Here is an 18,758-nt window from a genome sequence, read left to right on the forward strand (position 1 = left end):
CAGCTGTGACCTCAGATTCCTTCTTAACACAGTGTTTCAGCATTGGAATTTGAGTTAAAGCCCATCTGCCATCCCTCAACTAGTATATGATAGATGATAATATAATTTATTTGTGTGTATTTGTTAGAAGCTAAATAATGGTGGCAGCATAAAGGACTCTGCTTGAATGGGGTTTTGAGGGGGTGGATGATTCTTGCTCATTTCCTGAGGTGGAATCTATATCCTATAACTTAAGCTGAATAGAGGGAATGCCTAGGCTAATTACTTTAAGTTGAAGTGTTTAATGTTCTTAGAGTAATTTGAAGGTGAATACATCATTAGACTCTCAGGTCAGAGCAGAATTCCATTGCCTCAAAACACCTGTGTTCTCCTGGCTGCTCATCTTATCTCTGTCTGTGTATAACTGAGGAACCTTAGATGCAGCAATATTGCTCAGATCAGGGGTCCCCACTAAAATCAAGGTCTCCTGTGGTGTGCTTCACAAGAACCTTAGAAAGCTGTCATCTTTGCTAGCATTTCCGAATGCTTTATGACTTGTGCAATTATGTAAGTTCATTTTTGGACAAAATGCTGTTACTTTTTCAGGCTTTATGCACTGATGATAGCAATGTCATTCCCCAACAAGGGAAAGCATTTATTACCATTATTTTTTTTTTTTGAGAGCAGAAAAGTTTTTATTTAAACCAATAAATAAATTACATTCAAGGAAAAAAAGGTGTGTATATCTGAAGTATGATATATCCTTTTAAAAATAGGATATTTATCCTATTTTTCTTCATATAGCACCCAAATTTCCAACTGTCTAGAAAGCATCTCCCAAAACAGAACTCATACCTTAAGTCATAAAAATACAGGCCAAGGAAAAAAAAATCAATTTAACACAAAATTTACAGTTTATATTCTTAATTCCCCATTCAATAAAATATCAATTGCCAATTTATTAAAAGTAAATGAACTGTATATATGTAATCTGTTAGTGCTGAAAATCCGAAATATATATTTTTAAAAGTCATTCTTTCTGAAAATATTTAAAATATTGCATCTCTGGTGGCAAACCTGAAAACTATGAAGTACTCTGTTTCCCTATTTTTCATACCTCTACCCCCACCCTTAACCCTTTACCATCCATTCAGCATTTTTTTAAAAAGGTAAATACGGTTATTTCCCAAACACAAAACACTGGCAATACTCCTTGGTAAACAAGGAAATCCCAGAAGAGTCCAAGCCTACAGTTTTGCTCCCAAAGTGTGGCACAGGTTTAATGATACAGAGGATCAACAGGGAGAAAAAAACAATCAGTGGTCCTTATTGATGCAGTCAAAATGCTCCTGAGAGTCTGTAACTGTTTGACAATTTGCTGATGTAATCCTGAAGAAAGTTTCAACAGATTCTGCAGACAAGTATCACAGAATAAGTCTTTGATTGATAATTTTTCTATTTATTTCTGCCAAGGCGACTGAAAACACAAAAGCCTTTTCATCAGAGAGGTTAGCATAGATGTCAATTTCCTTTTCCTGTTTCTCTCTTTCTTCCTCATGTTTTTTGGCAGATGCATTTTTAGGTCTTCCTCTTCCTCATCTGATATGATCTGAATGGCTGTTACTCCAAGACCTCTTTCTGTTTTCTAAATCCCTATTTACTGTAGAATTTATCTTCTCTCACCTAACTCTCTCCGTGCGCCTCCTCTTGGCCTCATGCTTGTTTTCTGGTGTCTCTGGCTCTAAAGTCTCATTTGCAAGGAGATCCACTTCTAAGCTCACTCAGTGGATGTCGGCAGACCTCCCTCAATCCTTCACCATATGGCCCTCTTGTGAGCCCTGTAAAAAGGGATGCTTTCTCTGGGTGTTTTACTTTTACAAGTTTCCTATTAATAAATATGTAGCTGCAGGAACAAGATTTACATGCAACAGGAACCTGTTGGTCGCACTTGGGACAAGACTTGGTGGCCACTTTCACTTTCTTGGCTCGATTTGCAGACATGCTCCCCTCCCCTCCGCGGCAGCAGAGGCGACGGCAGCTCGGGCCCCACCCCAATCTCCTCAGCCGCCAGCTCTGCTGCCGCCGCCACCATTACTTTTAAAAAAATTTGTAAAACAATGAAAAAAAAATACAGGCCAATCTCCCTCATGAATATAGATGAAAAATTCTCAACAAAATACTTGCAAATTGAATCCAAAGACACATTTGAAAAATCATACACCATGACCAAGTGAGGTTCATTCCAGGCATGCAAGGATGGTTCAAACATCAGAAAAAATCAATGTAATACAACACATTAACAAATCAAAAGGGAAAAATCAAATGATCATCTCAATAGATGCTGAAAAAGCATTCAACAAAATCCAGCATCCTTTTTTGATAAAAACACTTGAAAAGTTAGAAATTGAAGGAAACTTCCTCAATATGATAAAGGGCATATATGAAAAACCCACAGCCAGCATAATACTCAACAGTGAGAGACTGAAAGCCTTCCCTCTAAGATCAGGAATGAGACAAGGATGCCTGCTGTCACCACTGTTATTCAACATTGTGCTAGAAGTGCTAGCCAGAGCAATCTGGCAAGACAAAGAAATAAAAGGCATCCAAATTGGAAAGGAAGAAGTAAAACTGTCATTATTTGCAGACGATATGATCTTATATCTAGAAAACCCTGAGAAATCGACGACACAGCTATTTGAGCTAATAAACAAATTTAGCAAAGTAACAGGATACAAGATTAATTCACATAAGTCATTAATGTTCCTATACACTAGAAATGACCTAACCGAAGAGACACTCAAGAAAAAGATTCCATACTCAACAGCAACTTAAAAAATCAAGTACCTAGGAATAAACTTAGACCAAGGATGTAAAAGACTTATACATAGAAAACTACATAACTTTACTAAAAGAAATAGAAGGGAACCTAAAAAGATGGAAAAATATTCCTTGTTCATGGATAGGAAGGCTAAATGTCATTATGATGTCAATTCTACCCAAACTCATCTACAGATTCAATGCAATTCCTATCAAAATTCCAACAACCTATTTTGCAGACTTGGAAAAGCTAGTTATCAAATTTATTTGGAAGGGAAAGATGCTTCGATTGCTAAAAACATTGTAAAAAAGAAAAACGAAGTAGGAGGACTTACACTCCCTGACATTGAAGCTTATTATAAAGCCACAGTAGTCAAAATAGCATGGTACTGGCACATAGACAGACATACTGATCAACAGAATAAAATTGAGAATTCAGAGATAGACACCCAGATCTACGGTTGACTGATCTTTGATAAGGCCCCCAAAACCACTGAACTGGGAGATAACAGCCTATTCAACAAATGGGGCTGGGAGAGTTGGATATCCATATCCAAAAGAATGAACGAGGACCCCTACCTCACACCCTACACGAAAGTTAACTCAAAATGGATTAAAGACCTCAATATAAGAGACAATACCATAAAACTCCTAGAAGATAATGTAGGGAAACATCTTCAAGACCTAGTATTAGGAGGTCACTTCTTAGACCTTACCCCCAAAGCACAAGCAACAAAAGAAAAAATAGATAAATGGGAACTCATCAAACTTAAAAGCTTCTTTACGTCAAAGGAATTTGTCAAAAAGGTGAAAAGGCAGCCAACTCAATGGGAAAAAATATTTGGAAACCATGTTTCTGACAAAAGACTGATACCTTGCATATATAAAGAAATCCTACAACTCAACAACAATAGTACAGACAGCCCAATTATAAAATAGGCAAAAGATATGAAAAGACAGTTCTCTGAAGAAGAATACAAACGGCCAAAAAACACATGAAAAAATGTTCATCTTCACTAGCTATTAGGGAGAAGCAAATTAAGACCACAATGAGATATCATCTCACACCAATTAGATTGGCTGCCATTAAACAAACAGGAAACTACAAATGCTGGAGATGATGTGGAGAAATTGGAACTCATTCATTGTTGGTGGGGCTGTATAATGGTACAGCCACTCTGGAAGACAGTCTGGTGGTTGGTTCCTAAGAAAACAAGATATAGAGTTACCCTTAGATCCAGCAATTGCACCTCTTGGTACATACCCGGAAGATATGAAAGCAGTGATGCAAACAGATATCTGCACACCAATGTTCATAGCAGCAATATTCACAACTGCCAAGAAATGGAAACAACCCAAATGTCCTTCAACAGATGAGTGGATAAACAAAATGTGGTATATACACACACGATGCAGCAGTAAGAAGGAATGACATCGTGAAACATATGACAACATGGATGAACCTTGAAGACATAATGCTGAGGAAATAAGCCAGGCACAAAAGGAGAAATATTTTATGTTACCACTAATGTGAACACTGTGAAGAATGTAAAATAAATGGTTTATATTGTAGAATATAGGGGACATAGTGATAGACAGCAAATAGTGAAGGTGGAAAGATAATCTAATAAGAACAGATAAGTTATGGTGGGTAAACTTAATGTTATGAGAATGCTCAGGAACAACTGTGGTTTATTAATTTTTGGGGGGTATGGTATGAACAAGTTCGCAGAAATATGGTTATTTCAGGTTGTTTTTCTTGTTCCTTTGTTGGATTATTGTCTGTTTATTTTCTTGGGGTAGGATAGGAACATGTTGGAAGCAATATAGTTATTTCAGGTTGTTTTTTCTTTTTCCTCTGCTTTGGTTTTATTGGAAATGTTTTTTTATTGTTTTTTTTTTAATGTTTTGATAAAGTTAAAAAAAAACAATGAATGAGTGTTAAAAAAAGTAAACGAACAATGGGGGAGAGGAAGGAAAAGGAATGTTTGGGATGTTCTTTTTTATTTTAATTTTTATTTCATTTTTTGGAGTAATGAAAATATTCAAAGATTGATTGTGGTGAATCAATGCACAACTATATGATGAAACTATGAACAACTGTACACTTTGAAGGACTGTATGTTATGTGAATATATCTCAATAAAATTGCATTAAATAAAACAATAGAGAGAATCAATAAAACCAAAAGTTGTTTCTTTGAGATCAGAAAAACTGACACACCCTTAGCCAGACTGACACAGACAAAAAGAGAGAAGATGCAAATAAATAAAATCAGAAATGAGAGGAGGGCCATTACCACAAAGCCTATGGAAATAAAAAAGATAATAACAGGATACTATGAACTGTATGCTCACAAACTAGACAACTTAGATGAAATGGACAATTTTCTAGAAACATACAAATAACCTACACTGACTTGAAAATAAATAGAAAATCTCAACAAGCCAATCACAAGTAAAGAGATTGAATCAATCATCAAAAACTTACCAACAAAGAAAAGCCCAGAACCTGATGCCTTCTCAGGTGAATTTTACCAAGCATTCCAAGAGTAATTAATACTAATCCTGCTCAAGCTCTTCCAAAAAATTGAAGAGGGAACACTACCTAACTCATTCAATGAAGCAATAACACCTTAATACCAAAGCCTGATAAAGATACCACAAGAAAAGAAAATTACAGATCAATCTCTCTGATGAATATAGAAGTAAAAATCCTCAAAAAAATACTTGCAAATTGGATCCAACAGCATGTTAAAAGAATTATACACCATGACCAAGTCAGTTTTATTCTGGGTATGCAAAAGTGGTTCAACACAAGAAAATCAATTAATGTAATATACCACATTGATAAATCAAAAGGGAAAAACCATATGATCATCTTGATTGATGAAAAAAGGCATTGGACAAAATTCAGCATCCTTTCTTGATAAAAACACATTGAAAGGTAGTAATCAAAGAACTTCCTCAAAATGATAAAGGGAATTTAGGAAAAACCCACAGCTAACTGAAAGCTTTCCCTCTAAGATTAGGAACAAGACAAGGATGCCCACTGTCACCACTGTTATTCAACATTGTGCTACAAGTTCTAGCTAAAGCAATTAAGCAAGAAAAAGAAATAACAGGCAGCCAAATCAGAAAGGAAGAAGTAAAACTTTCACTATTTGCAGATATTGTATTTAGAAAGTTCCAGAAAAAAACATGACAAAGCTACTAGACCTAGTAAACTATTTCAGCAAAGTGGCAGGATACAAGATCAATATGCAAAAAACAGTGGGGTATCTATACACAATTAATGAGCTATCTGAGGAGGAAATCAAGGAAAAAATTCCATTTACAACTAAGGAATAAAGTATCTAGGAATAAACTTAACCAAGGATATAAAGGATCTATATTAAGAAAACTACAAAGCATTGCTAAAAGAAATCAAAGAAGACCTAAATAAATGGAAAGACATTTGGTATTCATGGATAGGAAGGTTAAATGTCATTAAAATGTCAATTCTACCCAAGCTGATCTACAGATTCAATGCAATACCAATCAAAATTCCAATAGCCTACTTTGCAGAAATAGAAAAGCTAATTATCAAACTACTTTGGAAGGGTAAGTGGCCACAAATAGCCAAAAACATCTTGAAAAAGAAGAATGAAGTTGGAGGACTCATGTTTTCTGACATTAAAGCACATTATAAATCCTCAAAACAGCATGATACTGGCATAAAGATAGACATATTGATCAATACAAGTGAACTGAGAGTTCAGAAATAGACCCTTAGATCCATGGTCAATTGATTTTTTTATTGACCTGGTTTATTTTAATAAACGATACAGCTGAACATATATCATAGACTACATGAAACTATACACAGTGAATTCTCTCTGCATAGTAACCAAAATTGATATATATATTTAAATTTTTAAATGATTATTTATAATCCTTTAAAGTGAATGTACTTAAAGGTTTAAGCAAATCATAGGGTAAAGGATCTTTTCAATAGATGAGTAACATTAAAAAGATGATGTTTGGATAGATATTTCAAAAACCAGAATTGATTTCTATAGATGCCACATTTACCTGTGTTGTAATGATCCCCCACACCCCCAAACTTTAATTGCTGAGAGTTAAACAGGTGCTCTAATTGGAAAGAGTTTTTCTGATGTTAACATGTTTGTCTGTTTCAATACATTCTAACTAAAAAGAATTATGGGTCTCGAGTAGTTGCTTTGGCAGCCCTGATTCTATAGCTACAATGGTGTTTCTGTTACAATGTAAGAGAAGGCTGCAGACTTTCCCTGTTCTATCTGAAGGGAAAAGTAAGAACTTGAGGTCCTTCTCTGACCTCAGCAATATAACTGCCCTTTAGGCTATAGCATTAATGTCTCAGATGAAATCAAGATAGAAAAATGGGAGTTAAATAACCAGATGCTTTAGAATAGAGAAATAAAGTGTGAGAGGGACATTTCTAGGAGTCGTCTGATGGGGTAGGAGGGATTGCGACACCAAGGCCATTCACTGCAGTGACTGAATATTATCATTGTTTTTGTTTTTTGTCCGTTTCCTTCACTTGATGGAAATATTGACTCCAATATACTGCCGCCCAATAGAGGATGAATAAGATTCCTTTAAAATGGTAATAAAGGAAAAAAATATTTCGTATCTCAAGATAGCAGTGCCAGCCTGACTTTCTTCTACTTGAAGAATATTTCCCTCTTGAAAAGCCTCTCACACAAGCACCTGCACAATAGTATGTGGCTGTATTGGCTCAGCAATTATTCATCCAGGAAATGGTACACTTCAGGGGTTGAAGGCAGGAGGGGTAAAAAAAGAGCTTTTCCCTCCAAGAGTAAACAGGAAGCTTCAGCTTCACAGGTTTTGGCTTTCCTCAAAGTTCCTTTTTGGGGTGGCAGCTGTGCAGGGCCCTCTGTGCCCCCAGGAGGCAAGGGAGCTGCTAGAGGTGGAGGTGGAGGAGGTGAAGATGATGCAGATACCCCTGCTGTAGAGGATGGAGTCGATGGAGGATGGAGTTGATGATGGAGATGTGAGAGGCGCACAGCCCCAGATCCTGCTGAATTATATGAGTTGCTGTATTTTGCTGAATATTCTTCACTGTTCTCAATGGCAGATTGTTTTGACTCCTTCCTAGTTAAAATCTTTCTCTTTTTCTTTTCTTCCTCAGATCCAGGGTGTCACTGAGCTCCTGTCAGTCTTTGAAGCTGGTGGATTTCTTTCTGTTCTTCAATTACTCTCTTTTCCAAACATTCTTTGGCAGTTCTCAATGCCTCTTTTAACTCTGTGGGAATCCTAAACTGTGGCTTCTCAGAAGTGGTTAGTAAAACATCACTGAACAACGGCACCTGTAGGAGCCAGAAGCTGGTAGACATGCCATTTTTACAGGCCTCACAAAACAGCATCGACTCCAGTACAGCCACTACAGCCATGGATGGTGCAGGAGGGAAGGAGTCTCCCGGCACTGAGGCTGATGGTCATCCACAGGTCATTTCATACAATAAATGGTCAAAGCAGTGTACATCCACACTTTCCAACGTATTGATTTTCCTGAATTGTGAGAAATATGATCGATGGACAGGAGGGAACCTGATAGGGAATTCTCAAGGTCTAGCAGCCAGCAAGTGTCCCTATCTAGCATCATATTGGAGGCACGAAGATGCCCATAAGGGAATCCCTTGTCATGTAGAAACTTTAGTAACTCTAATATTTGCTGCCCATTTGTTTTTATTTGCTGGAGTTCAAGACCCTGAATCTTCTTAGTGTTGCAGTACTTTTTAGGAATGGGTCTTTTGTTTTGCCCTGTAGATCAGGTCCTTCAAATTTCCTTCTTTAATAAACATTCTAATTTACAATGCTGAGCATTCATTAGCTGTGGCAAAGGTAACCCGATAGATGGAAGGGTGCAAACAGGAAGGAAGAATTTTGATTAGATGCTGAAAATATTTATCTGATAAGTACTTGTCAGGGCCAAAGTCAGCCCAACTTAACACTAACTGTTCCTTTGGCTGATTGTATCTTTAATTCAGTTTTATTGAGATATATTCACATGCCATACAATCATCCACAGTGTACAATCAATTGTTCACAGTACCATCATCTAGTTGTGCATTCATCACAATAGATTTTTGAACATTTTCATTACTCCAAAATAAATAAAATAAATAAAATTAAGAAAAATAAAAAAGAACACCCAAAACATCCCACCACCACCCTCATCCCATCCTGTTTTTCATTTAATTTTTGTCCCCGTTTTTCTATTCATCTGTCCATACACTGGATAAAGGGAGTGTGAGCCACAAAGATTTCACAATCACACAGTCACACCATGTAAGCTATATAATTATACAATCATCTTCAAGAATCAAGGCTACTGGGTTGCAGTTCAACAGTTTCAGGTATTTCCTTCTAGCTATTCCAATACACTAAAAACTACAAAGGGTTATCTATATAGCGCATATGAATGCCCTCCAGAGTGACCTCTTGACTCCATTTGAAATCTCTCAGCCACTGAAACTTTATTTTGCTTTATTTTGCTTTCCCCTTTTGGTCAAGAAGACTTTCTCAATCCCATGATGCTGGGTGCAGGCTCATCCTGGGGAGTCAAGTCCGGTGTTGCCAGGGAGATTTATACTACTGGGAGTCATGTCCCACGTAGTGGGGGAGAGCAGTGAATTCACCTGTGACGTGGCTCTAGACAGAGAGAGAGAAAGAGAGGCTTTGGCTGATTTTTAATCTTCATCAAGAAATATTTCTTTCTTATCCTTCAACCTATGTCTTTCATTGGTTCTGCCATCACCCTCTTTGGTTCTGATCAGAAGAACATGGAAACCTGTCGTAAGGCAATCTCAGTGTAGTCTGCAGAATAGTTGTTTGGATCTAAAAATTTCTCAACCAGTTCATAATAAGATATGATTTGTGGTGATAACATTCAGATAATTCTGAAGACTTTTCTGCCTCCCAGCTATGATTTCACAGTCCATGTTACCAATCAATTTTGGGGGAGGAAGAGGCAGACCTAGGCCTGCAATCTGCAAGCTGTTGTTCAGCAAATCAAAGTCATTATATCTTCTAACAATCTGCCAGGTGTTTCCAACAGAAATTTCTCTCTGCACTCGAATGATATATTCTCCTCGATGGCTGCTGTCAGCAGCACTGTGTCATCCAACAGCACCTCCATGAAGGCCACCCCAGGCCACCAGGCCACCACCACCTTGGGACCAGGTGCAGGAATGAAGGCACCGACTCCTGCCACCTGCCCGGCTCCACATCACTGCTGCTCTCAATTGATTTTTGACAAAGTTCTCAAGTCCATGCAACTGGGACTGAACAATCTCTTCAATAAAGATGCTGGGAGAACTGGATATCCATAACCAAAAGAATGAAAGAGGACCCCTGCCTCACTCTCTATACAAAAATTAATTCAAAATAGATCAAAGACCTAAATATAAGAGATAGTACCATAAAACTCCTACAAGACAATGTAGGATGCATCTTCAAGATACAGTGATAGGCGGTAGTTTCTTAGACCTTGCACCCAAAGCACAAACAATGAAAAAAAATAATAGATAACTGAGGCCTCCTCAAAATAGAATACTGGGGAGAACCTAAGATGGTGGCTAGGTGAGACAGGGCAAAAAAACACCTCCGTGAAAAATACTAGATAAAAACCAGAAAGTGACCCAGAACACCACTTCCAGAGTAGCACCAGCCAGACAAGGTCTGCTGAATGTACAGGGACCGTACATTTGGTGAAACCAGGAGTCTGCATTCTGAAATGCGTGAGTGAGTTGGCTGAAAGTCCCTCAGCCACGCTGCAGTATGGGGAAATGGTGGGTTGGCGTTTGGAGACGGACTAGTTCTTTAAAAAAAAAAAAAAAAAAAAAGCCCAGGAGCAGCTGCAGATATGACGGAAGTGGGCTGGGCTAACGCCTGGTGTCTGGCATGGAGGATACCCCTTCCCACACCTACTGCTGACTGTCTCAGGCCCAGGGGAGCAAAGGGGAGCCAAAAGGAGAAAAAAATGCACAACTTGCAGTCATCTCCCCGATGGGTGGGGGCACTCCTGCCTGGGGCCAAACCCACAGCCCAGAGCCGCACCAAGAAACCCAGTGTGACAGGGAGTCTTTCCCACAGCACCACACACACGCCACAATATCTGCCATGGGCAGTAGCCTTTAATACACCCACAGCTGATTGTCCCAGAGCTGGGAGGGCGGAGCTGTGAGGAAAGGGGGAAGTTAACGCATCCCATTCAACCATCTTTGAAGTGGGCTGGGAATGTCCCTGCAAGGCCCAGCAACCCAGGGCTTCCCTGGAGGCTGGCACGTATTTGTGACGTGGCACAGCCCTCCCTCAGCAGAGGTCCTGGAAGAGCACAACAGGGAAGGGGGAACCACTCGGAAATCCCAGGGAACCTACACCAATACCAAGGACTTTTGGGTCAGCAGCAGGGAACAGCCTTAAATCTCCAGGAACACCTGGGAGGTTTGATTATTAAAGCTGCCCTTCCTCCCTAAACGCTCAGACACACGCCCCTCATTCAGGGCAGACAGCACCAACAACACACCCACATTAAGTGCACCAATTGGACCCCACAAGAATCAGATCCCCCCACACCACAAAGACAAAGCTGGGGAGAACTGACTTGAGGGGAATAGGTGACTCACGGATGCCATCTGCTGGTTAGAGAAAGTGTATGCCACCAAGCTGCAATTTTGACAAATTAAAGATCAAGTAAAGCAAATGCCAAGAGAGCAAAAACAACAGAAAATCTTAAAGCATATGATAAAACCAGACGATATGGAGAATCCAAACCCAAACACCCAAATCAAAAGATCAGAAGACACACAGTACTTGGCCCAATTAATCAAAGAACTACAGACAGGCAACAAGAGCATGGCACAGAATATAAAAGACATAAAGAAGACCCCAGAAGAGCATAAAGAAGATATTGCAAGAGTAAATAATAAAACAGAAGATCTTACGGAAATTAAAGAAACTGTTGGCCAAATTAAAAAGACTTTGGAGGAGGAGCTAAGATGGCGGCATACAGAGGAGTGGAAGACTGTTAGCCCCCCCTGGAACAATTCATAAATGACCAAAAAACTAGTAAATAACCTGGAATAACTGCGGGGAGACAAACGCGACTGTTCATTCATCATCCACCAACCTGAATTGGAAGGAATGCCCGAGATCGCAGCATAAAATCTGTAAGTAAAACTGCGGACCCGCGCTGAGAGCCGAGAGCCGAGAGCCCCTCCCTCATGGAAGCCTCACGGTGCTACAAAGTAGCACTCTCTCAGCACCGCTCAAACTGGGGTTTTAATGTTAACTGCTCAATACCGACAGTGAATCCTCAACAAGCAGTCAGAGGCTTTTGGTGACAACTGACCTTGGGAGAGTCGGGGGCCATATCTGTCTCAGGATGGGGAGCCCAGAGGCTGACGGGTGAAGCTGGGAGCTTTTCTGTCCCTTTCTCTCTCTGTGGAGAAAACCGCAGCTGCTTCCAGCCCACAGCGCTTTGCAGTAAAGACAGCCTCAGCCATTTTAAAATCAAAACACTTGGATCAGCAGAGTCAGAGAAACAAAGAACTTACTGATATGCAGTGACCTCTCTGGAGGGGGCACAGCTTCCCAAGAGGAAAGGGAGGGGCCCAGCTCTACTGCCCACCTTTCGGGAACCAGACCCCAAAGCCCGGGGGAGGAGAGCCACAGGCCACACCCTCTTACACAGATGGTGACAGGCGGCACCTGCCAAGCAGAAAAGCACATGTGTAGTGACCTGAACCTGTTCTCATCTGGGAAAACCTGATTGGGGTGGCCTAGGAGGTCAGAAGCCTAGACAACAGAAAACTACAACCTACACTAAGAAAAACGAAGCTATGACCCAAAGGAATAAACGTACACTTCAACTCAGATACAGGAATTTAAACAACTAATGTTAAATCAATTTGAAAAGTTTAGAGAATATTTCACAAAAGAGATAGAGGCTGTAAAGAAAACACTGGGCATATATAAGGCAGAAATTGAAAGTTCAAAAAAAACAACCAGTAGACTATATGGAAGTGAAAGGCACAACACAAGAGATGAAAGACACAATAGAAACATACAACAGCAGATCTCAAGAGGCAGAAGAAAACACTCAAGAACTGGAGAACAAAACACCTGAGCACCAACATGCAAAGGAGCAGATGGAGAAAAGAATGAAAAAATTATGAGCAACGTCTCCGGGAACTTAAAGATGAAACAAAGTACAAGAATGTACATATCACTGGTGTCCCAGAAGAAGAGAAGGGAAAAGGGGCAGAAGCAATAATAGAGGAAATAATCAATGAAAATTTCCTATCTCTTATGAAAGACATAAAATTACAGATCTGAGAAGCGCAGCATACTCCAAACAGAATAGATCTGAATAGGCCTATGCCAAGACACTTAATAATCAGATTATCAAATGTCAAAGACAAAGAGAGAATCCTGAAAGCAGCAAGAGAAAAGCAATCCATCACATACAAAGGAAGCTTAATAAGACTATGTGCAGATCTCTCAGCAGAAACCATGGAGGCAAGAAGGAAGTGGTGTGATATATTTAAGATACTGAAGAGAAAAACTGCCAACCAAGAATCCTATATCCAGCAAAGCTGTCCTTCAAATATGAGGGAGAGCTCAAAATATTTTCTGACAAACAGACAATGAGAGACTTTGTGAACAAGACACCCACACTACAGGAAATACTAAAGGGAACACTGCAGAGTGATAGGAGAAGACGGGAGTGCGTGGTTTGGAACACAATTTTGGGAGATGGTAGCACAGCAATGTAAGTACACTGAACAAAGATAGCTATGTATATGGTTGAGAGAGGAAGGTTGGGAGCATGTGAGACACCAAAAGAAAGGAGGAAAGATAAAGACTGGGACTGTGTAACTTGGTGAAATCTAGAGTGTTCAACAATTATGATAAAATGTACAAATACTTTCTTTTACAAGGGAGAACAAGCAAATGTCAACCTTGCAAGCTGTTAAAAATGGGGAGGTGAGACAGAAGGAACAAGCTGCTACAGCCAAGAAGGACACTGAAGAATGCCCAGAAGCTAAGAGAGGAAAAAACACCCAAAGAGCAACTAAGAGTGACATTTTTGAGGAACTGTAGCCTAGAGAGGAACGTCCTGGGGGAAAGCCATTTTGAAACCAGAACTTTGGAGCAGACGCTGGCCACATGCCTTGCCAGCTAACAGAGGTTTTCCGGATGCCATTGGCCAACCTTCAGTGAAGTCCAGTCTACTAGACTGGCCTTCTTCCCAGCATAGCGGTCTCAGGATTCCAGAAGAGTGAAAGTAGAAGCTGAAAGGAATCTGAACACTTCACCTCCGGAGTCATAAAAATTACTTCTGCTGCATTCTATTGGTCATGGAATGGAAGAGAATTCCGGGGATCATTTGATCCAATTCCCTGTCTCTAGAATTCAGTATCCTGCATTCAAAAAATGTTTATTAAGCTTCTATCATGTGTCTGGCACTGTAGTAATTACTGGGGCATTTCAGGATGAATAGAATACAGTATCTATCATTATGAGCAATATCATCTAGGTCAGATGGGTGTTTTACTTTTAAACATCTTTAGGAATGGAAATTCTGTGACCTCTCCATATTATCCAAGTGTTCAAAGCAAGTATTTCTACTCCTCTTATATTTCTATGCAACTTTAATGATTATGAAGGGACGAGAGGAACATAAAACAAAACAAAACAACAAAAAAAGAAAACTTAGCTCCCACCTTATGCACAAAGAAATGAATTGTTATGCACAAAGAAATGAATTATTTCCCTCTGCAACTGTGCCAGTTTGAATGTATTACGTTCTCCGCAAACGCCATTATCTTTGATGTAATCTTGTGTGGGCAGACCTATCAGTGTTAATTAGATTGTAATTCTTTGAGTGTTTCCATGGAGATGTGCCCCACCCAACTGTGGGTGATGACTCTGATTGGATAATTTCCATGGAGGTGTGGCCCCACCCATTCAGCACTACCTAAGCTCAGACAGAAGGAGAGAGCTTGCTACAGCCTAAAAGGACACTTTGAAGGACACCCAGGACCTGAGAGAGGAGCTGCAGATGAGAGACAGTTTGAAGACGGCTGTTGAAAGCAGACTTTTGCTTTGGAGAAGCTAAGAGAGGACAAATGCCCCAAGAGCAACTGAGAGTGCCATTTTTGCAGAACTGCAGTTTAGAGAGGAATGTCCTGGGAGAAAGCCATTTTGAAACCAGAACTTTGGAGCAGATGCCAGCCTTGTGCCTTCCCAGCTAACAAAGGTTTTCCAGACACCAATGGCCATCCTCCAATGAAGAAAGATCTTGGTATTTCTTCTCAAGAATAAATATATGGACCAGGCAAGAACCAGCATCCAGGAACAGAGCACTTTGCTCCTCCCTCAGAATGAATGGAGACAAGAAATCTGATGTTTATGCCCAAGAAAAGCAGAGTCTCATTCAGCACTTCTCCCAGATTCTCAAGGTGCTGACCGAGGATGAGAAGGGGCACCCAGAGACAGGAGATGCTATGGCCTGGCTCAGGGAGATCCTGGAGTACAGTGTCACTGGAGATTTCCTGTCAGGCTGAGATCGAGCAAACGCTGGGCCTCATCACAGCCCCTTAGCACAATGTGATCTCAGCAGATTCACTGGAAAGAGGTACAAATCCGTTGTCAAGTACAAGACAGTTTTCTACTCCTTCTGCCTTCCTGTAGCTGCTGCCATATATATGGTGGACATTGATGGGGAGAAGGAGCATGTCAATGCCAAGAAGATCCTGCTGGAGATGGGAGAGTTCTTTCAGATTCTGGATGATTCCCTTGATCTTTTGGGGGACCCCAATGTGACGGGCAAGGTTGGCAGTGACATTCAAGACAAGTGCAGCTGGTTGGTGGCTCAGTGTCTGCAATGGGCCTCTCTGGAACAGTGCCAGATCCTGCAGGAGAATTATGGGCAGAAGAAGGCCGAGAAGGGGCCTGAGTGAAAGCGCTGTACAAGGAGCTGGTGCTGCCGGCTGCCTTCACACAGTATGAGGAAGATGGTCATAGCTGCCTTCTGGGTCTCATCGAGCAGCACTGTGAGCCCCTGCCCCTGGCTATCTTCTTGGGGTTGGTGCCCAGTATCTACAAGAGGAAAGAGGGACCCAGATACTGTGAGGGTGAGGAGGACAATGAATCCCACGTAGATGGCAAAGTGAAACATAATTACAAGTGGACAAAAAAAAGATGTATCCAGTACCCCTAATTACCCAGTTTCCACCCTAATTTTTCCAGTACCCATAATTTCCATAATGATCAGTGAATGCTGACCGTTGGTTATTCCTGTGGCAGGAGAGCTGGTCCAAGAGAATGGAAACGATCACCTAATTTACTTCATGTACATTTCAAAGTTACTGAAAAGATGCTTTGATGAAATGCATCCCTATGAAGATTTTGGTAAATATAACACACAATGACAAACACAGGGTCACAAAAGACCCACACATGCTAAATGGAAGTGGGAATCAGATGGACATGGGAAGCTGAACCAAATCATCTCTTTCTTACATAAGTAAAACAAGTCACCACAAATCCCTATAACTCTTTCTCCTAGAGGGTCTCTGAGAATGCAGTGGAGTCTGTTCTGCCCCCTTCTCTTTTCCACCTACCCAGGAAACAAAGAGCTCCACCATTCAGGGTGCTTGTCTTCTCAAAGACTGATCAGCTGCACATGTGCAAGACTTTCCTTAATCACCTCCACTGATACATCTAATCAAATACACGAATATTTCTCAACTGTTGGCAAAAGTAAAAACTTACCCAGCATTAAGAGGTGCTGTAAAAATAAATCCTAATAAATATTAAAAAAAAAAAATGGGGAGGCATTGGGGGAGGGATGCAATCAATGTAAACTAGAGACTGTAACTAACAGAATCATTGTATCATGCTTCCTTTAATGTAACAAAGGTGATATACCAAGGTAAATGCAGATATGAGGGGGGGATGGGGAGGCATGTTAGACACTTGACATTGGTGGTGTTGTCTGACTCTTTACCCTACTTTGATTTAAGGTTACTTTTCCTTTTGCTACTTCCTAGCTGTCATTTTTTTCCTCTTTCTTTTCCCTCTCTACCTTCTTTGACGCTCTTTCCTGCTTTGTGGAAGAAATGTAGATGCCCTTATATAGATAGTGGTGAAGGTGGTGAACGCATAAATATGTGACCATACAGAGAACCATTGATTGTTTACTTAGGGTGGAATGCATGGGGTGTGAACAAAACCATCTTAAAAAAAAAAAAAGGGCTGAAGTCAAAACCTCAAGGGCAATATATTGAATGAAATAAGCCAGACACATAAGGACAAATATCACTGATAAGAACTCATAGACATGAAATATAAGGTACAAAGATATAGGATGAGGCTTAAGAATGAGGAGTGGTTGCTTAGTATGAACAGAATGTTCAACTAGGATGAACTTAAATGTTTGGAAATGAACAGAGGTATCGGTAGCAAGATGTGAGAATAACTAACAGTGCCGAATGGCGCGTGAATGAGGTGGAAACGGGAAGCTCAGAGTCATATATGTCACCAGAAGGAAAGTTGGAGGTCAAAAGATGGGAATGTACAGAACTGAATCCTATGGTGGGCAATGTCCATGATTAACTGTACAAATATTAGGAAACTCTTCCATGAACCAGAACAAATGTATGACGATACAACTAGAAGTTAATAATAGAGGGGCATATAGGGAAAAAATATATACCTATTGCAAACTATATACTACAGCTTGTAGTATTTCAACATTCTTTCATAAACAGTAACAAATGTACTACACCAACACTACGAGTCAACAATTGAGGGGGGTTGGTTAGGGAAATGGGAGGACTCGAGTTTCCTTTTTTTTTTTTTTTCCATCTTTCACTTTATTTATTGTCTAGAGTAATGAAAAGTTTCTAAAAATTGAACAAAAATTAAGTGTGGTAATGGATGCACAGCTGTATGAGGGTACCAGGGGCAACTGATTGTACACTTTGGATTTTTGGATAATTGTATAGTATCTGAACAATTCCAATAAAAATTTAAAAAAAAAAAGGGAAAAAAAAGCCAATCCATTTCTGGTATTTGCATGATGGCAGCATTAGCAAACTGGAACAGTCACCAAAAGTATAATCCATAAAAGAAAAAATTGATAAATTGGATTTAATCAAGATTTAAAAAAAAAGACTCTGGATACTCATAATACAAGATTAGAGGAAGTTGAACAACAACTCAGCCTCCTTGAGGACCACAGAACAGAAAATAAAAGAACAAAAGAAAGAATGGGGAAAAAAAATCTAAAAAATTAAAATGAATCTCAGGGATATGATAGATAAAATAAAACGTCCAAATTTAAGACTCATTGGTGTCCCAGAAGGGGAAGAGAAGGGTAAAGGTCTACAAAGAGTATTCAAAGAAATTGTTGAGGAAAACTTCCCCAACCTGCTACACAATATAAATACACAAAGCATAAATGCCCAGCAAATTCCAAATAGAGTAAATCCAAATAAACCCACTCCAAGACAAATTCTGATCAGACTGTCAAATACCGAAGACAAGGAGCAAGTTCTGAAAGCAGCAAGAGAGAAAAGCAATTCACCACATACAAAGGAAATAACAAAAGACTAAGTAGTGACTACTCAGCGGCCACCATGGAGGTGAGAAGGCAGTGGCATGACATATTTAAAATACTGAGAGAGAAAAATTTCCAACCAAGAATACTTTATCCAGCAAAACTCTCCTTCAAATTTGAGGGAGAGCTTAAATTTTTCACAGACAAACAAATGCTGAGAGATTTTGCTAATAAAATACCTGCCTACTTCAGATACTAAAGGAAGCCCTACCCACAGAGAAACAAAGACAGGAGAGAGAGATATAGAGAATTTTAACAGACATATATAGAATATTACATCCCAG

At 39.8% G+C, this 18,758-nt stretch overlaps 1 protein-coding gene and 2 pseudogenes across 13 annotated transcripts in view; all 3 read right to left on the reverse strand.

Annotated features, from left to right (window-relative positions):
- ANKDD1A (ankyrin repeat and death domain containing 1A) overlaps window positions 1–18,758 on the reverse strand; it is a 201,044-nt gene that overhangs the window by 177,707 nt on the left and 4,579 nt on the right. The window lies entirely within an intron of this gene.
- Window positions 987–1,980, reverse strand: LOC119531898 (annotated as a pseudogene).
- On the reverse strand, window positions 7,585–10,295 carry LOC119531893 (annotated as a pseudogene).

This window comes from Choloepus didactylus, chromosome 4 (assembly GCF_015220235.1).
Source record: "Choloepus didactylus isolate mChoDid1 chromosome 4, mChoDid1.pri, whole genome shotgun sequence".
NCBI classification, from domain to species: domain Eukaryota; kingdom Metazoa; phylum Chordata; class Mammalia; order Pilosa; family Megalonychidae; genus Choloepus; species Choloepus didactylus.